At 29.7% G+C, this 7,449-nt stretch overlaps 1 long non-coding RNA gene across 1 annotated transcript; it reads right to left on the bottom strand.

Moving 5' to 3' along the window:
* Nucleotides 1–2,401: 2,401 nt before the first annotated feature.
* On the bottom strand, nt 2,402–6,918 carry LOC106765037. The gene is made up of 2 exons (XR_001376010.2): nt 5,501–6,918; nt 2,402–3,789 (listed from the first exon to the last, which is right to left on the bottom strand). It is a non-coding gene; the product is annotated as an uncharacterized LOC106765037 (long non-coding RNA).
* Between the last annotated feature and the right edge of the window lie 531 nt (nt 6,919–7,449).

Genomic DNA, 7,449 nt, shown 5'->3' with positions numbered 1-7,449 from the left:
CATGGAATGGTACCTCTTGTTTATGATTAGTGCTGTCACTAAAACTAGCGACCAGTGTGTTTGCATTCTGATCATGTTATTTTATTATTAAGTTAAAATTATTGTTTATATTATTTAGTTTTATACTATTAATAATTAAGCATAGATAAGTGATTTATTCGTGGATAGTTGACACGAAGAGACATGTATTTGTGAGTGATTTATTTAAAAAATGCTACCATTTTAGCATCTTTAATTTAATGAAAGAATATTTTGAAAATAGTAGAATCTTCTGGTGAAAAAGGTATTGTAAAAAAGTATTACATACACAAAAAAGAGTAATTTCGAAAAAAGGTATTATATACCAAAAAAGAGTATGTATCTTTAATTAATTGTTGTATAAATACGTACGTGTACATTTAACCTACAGTGTGAATAAGTTCAAGATCATTTAACCAGTTAAAACTTTTAAGCTTGCACAATGTCAAAATTATGTGAAAAAAATGTTGACAACAATTAACAATGCCATAGGATTTTTATCAAATTTTTCTTCCGATTTGAAATATAAACACAAATATTTCTTGTGCTGGTCTTAACTACATTTGAGTTAAATTCATCACATTATCGAGTCGTTTTCTTAAATATTTTCTGAACAAAATTTGGTACCACTAATTAGTATTAGTTTTTTTTAATTAACGTGAATTTTCATATATATATATATATATATATATATATATATATATATATATATATATATATTACAAAAAGATGTTAAAAATTTGAAACTTGTATATATACCCTTTACTCAAAGAAATTACTAGCTAGAATATTACATGAAAAAGAAACCTTGCATCAGGATTCTACTGTACAAACATTATATATATTAAGACAGCAGAAAACCTTCAATAATTGTATCCACTTCTAGGTTAGAGTGTCATTAGACATTCATTTACTTGATTGCAGCATATAATAATAGTTTAATAGTAAAACTAGGAACATAAGTGGTTTATGTCAGGTGTGGAGGAAGCATGTTTGATTAAGGGATGCATATTATCAAAAGAAAAAGGAATCAAACAATCAAATCTCTGCATCAAAAGTGCCCATTATACCCTAATATCCAAAAATAATCATAACATATATACTCTTTGATGAACTTTTCATTCTTTCAGGAGAAAAAATAGTATCATTTCTATAAATTAATTTATATATTAACTAATTTAATTTTTGAAAATTTCCTTATTTTTATTTTTAAAAAGAGTTTATGAAAAAAAAATAATAATCAAAGTCAAATTTGATGAGTACTGACAAACACTGGTAACTATTTCCCAATATTTGTCAATATATATATATGTTAACAACATATTCTTTATAAGTTAATAAGACATTGACTACTAATAATTAAAATCATCAAAAACTATATATGTAAAAACTTCACTCTTATATGAGTTTTGCTACTTTTAATAAATGGATATTAGATAAGATGAAAACATGTATTAAACAGTATTTCGTTAATACTCTTATACAACAGCTTAAGATTGTTTGCATAAATTTTTCTACAAGTACTCTCAACAAAAGAAAACAGAAAAATTAAATAAAATATGTTTCCTAATAAATTATAATTAATTTATACATGAAATTTATAACAAAGATTGAATTAGTTTCTCTAAAATAATATCTTTATTTCATACATAAACTTGTAATAACTTATGAAGCACTTATATTTATACACTCAATCTTGATAATAATGGATTGAACTCGATAATGCCCCCAAGAAGATAAATTGACCAACTTTAATTAACAGCCACACATTTTCCAAATGCACAAAAGAATATACCCTCACATATAGTTGACTTATATTATGCCATAATCGAGCTTTTAAAATAGATTATTATTATTATTATTATTATTAATTTACTCATTGAAAACTGGAGCTAAAACATCATCTGCAAAATGTTTCCTCCTCTTCATCCAAATTCATAAAAATATGTAAAAAGGTTTTCAGTAACTCACATTCCCACCCTGTTCAATCGAGTAATCAAATTATGATGGCAATTTAAATTTGGAGTTTAAATATTGTCCAAATTATATCATAAATTTGTGTTCAATTTTCAAGTCTGGCACATGAACTCAAAACATTCTATGAAAATATATATCACTCCTAGCCATATATTATTAATTAAGGCAGACACTAATACAACATTACCAGCATCTTCAAAAAGCTGTCTGCATTAAAGATGCAGATTTACTATGAAGTTTGCATATCAGCAGGCACCATAATCAAGAATGCCCACTATAAGATCATATTATCTAAACATGTAAAAATACAATATTTCATAACATCTAGAGAAAACATTACAGATACACATTCAAGAAATAAAAAAACCTCCTTAAAAGATCAAACTACAGTTTGGAAGTTATTCTATATCAAAGTAAAAATTAAAAAGTGTCTTGCATATAAAGTAATCATAGTATACCTTGGTGAAAGTCATGCATATGCTTCCAAATAAAATAATATACAATTCAAGAAAATTGATATCCAATATCATACATAAAAACTGCTAACTGTGCTTTCACTGGAATAAACAATCTCCTCTCCAATACTCATTTTGTTTTTGGCTGTGTGTGTGTGTGTGTATATATATATATATATATATATATATATATATATATATATATATGTTGAAATTCTTATCTGGACTGTTTCTATAATGTCATGTGATGACCCTAATGATCATTAAATAAAAACTACCATTTCACTGCACAAGATTGCAGAAGAAAGGCATTCAACAACTACAAAAGCAAATATCTCCAAAACAACTGTGAAAAGCAAAATGCAACCATGTGAGAAAATAAGAACCCCTGCATAATTTTCTCAACCTACCCTTTAACATTCTTTCCATTGATATATATGGCCTTCTAACATTCATTTGAGTCAGTACCTCAAAGAAAAACTGCTCTTGAAGACATAGTTATAAGTTATGCAAAACTTTACTCATTATGCAGTCACAACACCTCTGTAGCAGTATTGAAGAAAATTATTCACCTTCATATAAACATTTACAAAGAAGATTCCTGTAAGTACACCAGTGATTAGAACAGATTATGTGGTTTTTAGGCATCTGCAAAAGTAGGAGACAAAAAGAGATGAAGAAAGACATTAGAGGACATTGTCTATAATATACTCAGCCTAAAGCCCTTTGATGCATTGGATATATAAGACTTTTGTAGTTGTCTTGTTCAGATATATTATAACAGCAGTATAAATACATGTTTCTGTAAATATAATAACTTAATCAGTATTCAAAAGTCATAGATATAGTTCTTAAGAAGATAGTTTAGATGTTGAGATTTGAAACATTGAAGAAAAGGAAATTATATCACAATCAAATCATCTAAATTATGGTTGTGATTAATCCATAACAACAAATGATCATAATTATTAATCACTTCCAACAAAGTAAAACCTTTCCATTATATACACCGTTTACTGCTGCAAATTTATTTTGGGTTGTCTTTGTGCAAACTGGGGTGTGTGTATTCATATATATGGTCTCTATCAGTATAACTATAAACTGATATATTACAGAAAGAAGTGCCAAAAAGGTAACTACAGAAAAAATATACCAAAATTAGTCTTACGTCATTTAAATTAACGACTACAAATTTATCAGAAAAAGTACATAAATCAGACAGAATTATGGACCATCAATCAAATCACAATGATGTAAAAGTTGCACAAATTAGCCAGTTACCTCGACAGAATCAGGAGATCGTGTCATTCATTCGCCAGCATCTAAAATTCTTCCAAGCCTATTTAGTATCAACAATATCAATTTCCAATGAATTCAACCAACTTAAAATCATAAGATAATTTGATGCACTGCTCAAAACTGCAGTAACATTGCTAATTGAATATCCAAAAATACAAAATACATATTACTGATGATGAGAAAAACACAAAGCTGAATGAATATCATTACTTTTCAATATCATTCTCTGGATAGTTAATATAAAACTTGACAAAGCCCCAAATATTATTCACTGTGAATTACATATATATGTACTAAATCTACTACGGTCTGTAATTTGATAAAATAAATACTTTCAGGGATTGCAGGAATGATCTCAGGAAAAATCTACTATAAAGCATCATAAGGACTTGGTCTTTGATATTTGTTTTAAGAATTGAAAACAAAAAATATGAGAACTTAAAATCCAAAAACCAATCAGTGATGGATTTCAACATTATCATGAAGCTAAACTTATCTGAAGAGAATAAGGGTGTGAATGGATAACTTCTCTATAATCACATACAGGAGAAAAAAAGTGAAAGATGGTGAAATAAATTAATCCCTAAATTAAGATTATATGCATGTTATAATTTTAACAATTAGATTATGAAGACGCTGTTTTTTTTTTTGTGTGTTGGAGAAGTATATATAGACAGTTTATCCAAACATATCTTTAAGGCTGTTAGTTTTGCAAAGCTGTTATAGTCATACTTTTATATATTTATGCAGATGTAGGACCAAGCAAGCTGAATTTGTCTAACCATTGCATATACAACTGGAATAAAGAGTTTGATTGTTAAACCTTTTCAGTAACAAATTGATATGTGCTTCTTGTCCAGCACAGCCACGATAGAAAAATACCAGCACTCTTTCAATATCATCGATAAAAAGCAATCACAACAAGTGGATATTTCACTGTTATAAGAAAGGTAATATGCTAGTAATGTCCATATAACAGTGACAACTAAGAAGATTCAGTTTATGCTTCTATCAGCTAAGCATCAAACTCAATAAGAAAAATAAGATTGCAAACTGTTCATATAAAATGCATGTTTATCAGTTTATCAAGATCTAACCAGAATCTTAACACAGTATTAGAATCCATAACAGAAAGAAAAAACCAGAAAAAGAAAAGCAAAGTAAAATCATTTGACCAGTGCTCACTAAATGGGTTATTATTCTGACAAGTTTTGGTGGGTAATGATAAACCCTATATTGAAGAACCTAAGTATAGGGTTGTTTGCTAAGAATCAGACCACACAATAGTACAGTTTTGGAGATTCTAACTAATTAAGCCAAACACTGTTTCAGGTGAGAACATTACAGCAATGAACAAGTTGATGGCCCGCATACTCTATATACTTAAAATATGAAAGGCTATGGAATCAGAAAAACGATAATAGCTAGCTAGATGCTAGAAAGTGAAAACAACAACAAGTGTGGACCATACTATGGTCCCTCCCACTCGCTAGCATACAAATACACATAAAAAGATAGAAAACGGTGCCCCTCAAGGTCTGCACAATAACCAGGGCACCTTGTGCAAGGTAATGCTATCAAAAGTCACACTTATCCGTTTTGCAAGGACTAATATACTATAAACCATAATAAAGCCAATCAAAGAACACGTATGAGCCTGTTTCAACTGATAATAGTAGCAGATAAAATAAAACAAAATACAAACATACATATTAGCAAAACACCAAAGTCATAATATAACTTTTACTCACTGTTGAATAATAGTGAAACAGATAACCAACCATGTAATTGAACTGTTTCAGTGAGAGACATTTTTTGTCATGAGGGTGAGAGAGAGAGAGAGAATGAAGATGATGTGGTTTGGTTTTGGTTGATGGAGCAAGGAGACTCGGAGAATTTTCTGGCACCGAAAACCGACAGAAAGAGTAGTGAGCACACAAAAGCAGTGATATAGAGTTATATCATGTGCCTCTTTGTGCTCACTCTCTTCTGTCAATTTCTGTCCAAATAGAAGGAATTAAAAGAAACTAAGTACACATACAATAGCATCCCAAATATGGAAAGTTTCACAGACAAAAGGTTTGGAAAAATCTGAAGGGAAAAACAAAAGCCACACAACTGAGTCAGATCTGAGGAGGAAAAATGTGACATCCATATTAAAGGAAAACTTCACGAAATCTGGAGCTAAAAAGGTGGAAAATCTAGGATCTGACATGCATGTTCTCAGAGGAACACAATTCTGAGAATTTAGGGTTTGTAACCAACAACCTCAGTCCGACAAATAAGGGCACAAAGAAGAAAAACAAACCCCAGAAGACGAATCAAGAGATAAGAAAGAAGATGAAATGGTTCTGAGAGAAGATAAAAGAAGAAAAAAAAAGGGTATGAACACCATAAAATAAACTGGAACCAAAACCATGTTGGGAGACACAAAACTCCTTCTCTCTCTCTCTCTCTTTTCCATGTCTGACTTTCTGTACATTGAGTCAGAGAGAGTCATGCAAAACGTAGAGATGACAAGTAGCAAGCTTGGCAGATGGGTGTGACAGATCTATCTATATGCATGATGGGGTGTGAGAAACTGAATAAATAGGTGAAAAAGTGATGAGTTGAAATGAAATGAGGAGAGGAGAACAAAGAGAGAGTGCAATTTGTTTTTGTGTGTAGGAGCAGCAAAAGGGCAAACATCTTATCCTAACAATGAAAATGGAAATTGAAATGGAGCAGCCTTTTTGGTTTTGGTGTGTGAAGTGTGTGGAAGAGAGTGGTAGATATATAGTAGTTTAATGGTACACTCAGAGAAAATGGGGTTTGAGTTTCCCACTTACGCTAGCAAAATTATCATTATTATCATCACTCTCTCTACCACTTCAAACCCATTTTCTCTCTCTCTCTCTCTCACTCTTCTCTTTTTGGGAACACAAATAAAACCAACACAAAGCTTTTGTCCACACATTTCATTTCCTTTCTTCTTATTTACTCATAAATCATCCTTAACCTTTTTCTTTTATCTCTTATTTCAGTTTTTCATTTCTCTCTAACTATTCATCACAACACTTATTGCTTTTTCTCTTCTCCTCTTATTTTCTTTCATTGTTTTTTCATCCTACCCCACTCTATTTTTGCCCTACATTACCCTTCATATCAATAACTTTAAATCTCTCTTCAACTCACCCTCTTACTACTTCTCTTTCATTTCATTTGTATGGTGAGAATTAAATTCAATATTTTGTATTTCCAACGCACATTTACTCTTTCATTTATTGTCTTCATTTAATGCTTTCTAGCCCTACAATAACTCTTCTGTTTCTTTTTGTATCTCATTTAAGGTTTCTATAACAAAAAAAATATTTACCATAGATGTGATCATTTCTTAAATATTTTACTCTGATCTTTCTTTTTACTCGTCTGCTGTTTACAGTTTAAGTGTATAAATCACAAATGAAATGATTCTTTTTATCATAATAAAATTATTGAGGCTTATTTTACCTTTTATTACTTAAACTTTAATCAATAAACGATTAATCAATGATTACTTAAAATTTAAGAATAATAATTAGATGGAAATTTTTCTAAAATCCGATAAATATCAAGAAAATAGTCGAGGTTTTCTATATTACTTTAATTTTGTTTGATATATATAACTAAAATTGCTCAAGTAGAATGAGTGTGTATGATGTATTTTAATATTGTTTTTGAT

This window comes from Vigna radiata, chromosome 6 (genome assembly GCF_000741045.1).
Source record: "Vigna radiata var. radiata cultivar VC1973A chromosome 6, Vradiata_ver6, whole genome shotgun sequence".
Taxonomy (NCBI): domain Eukaryota; kingdom Viridiplantae; phylum Streptophyta; class Magnoliopsida; order Fabales; family Fabaceae; genus Vigna; species Vigna radiata.
The sequence above is the reverse complement of the archived record's forward strand: the minus strand, read 5'-3'. Positions and strand labels throughout refer to the sequence as shown.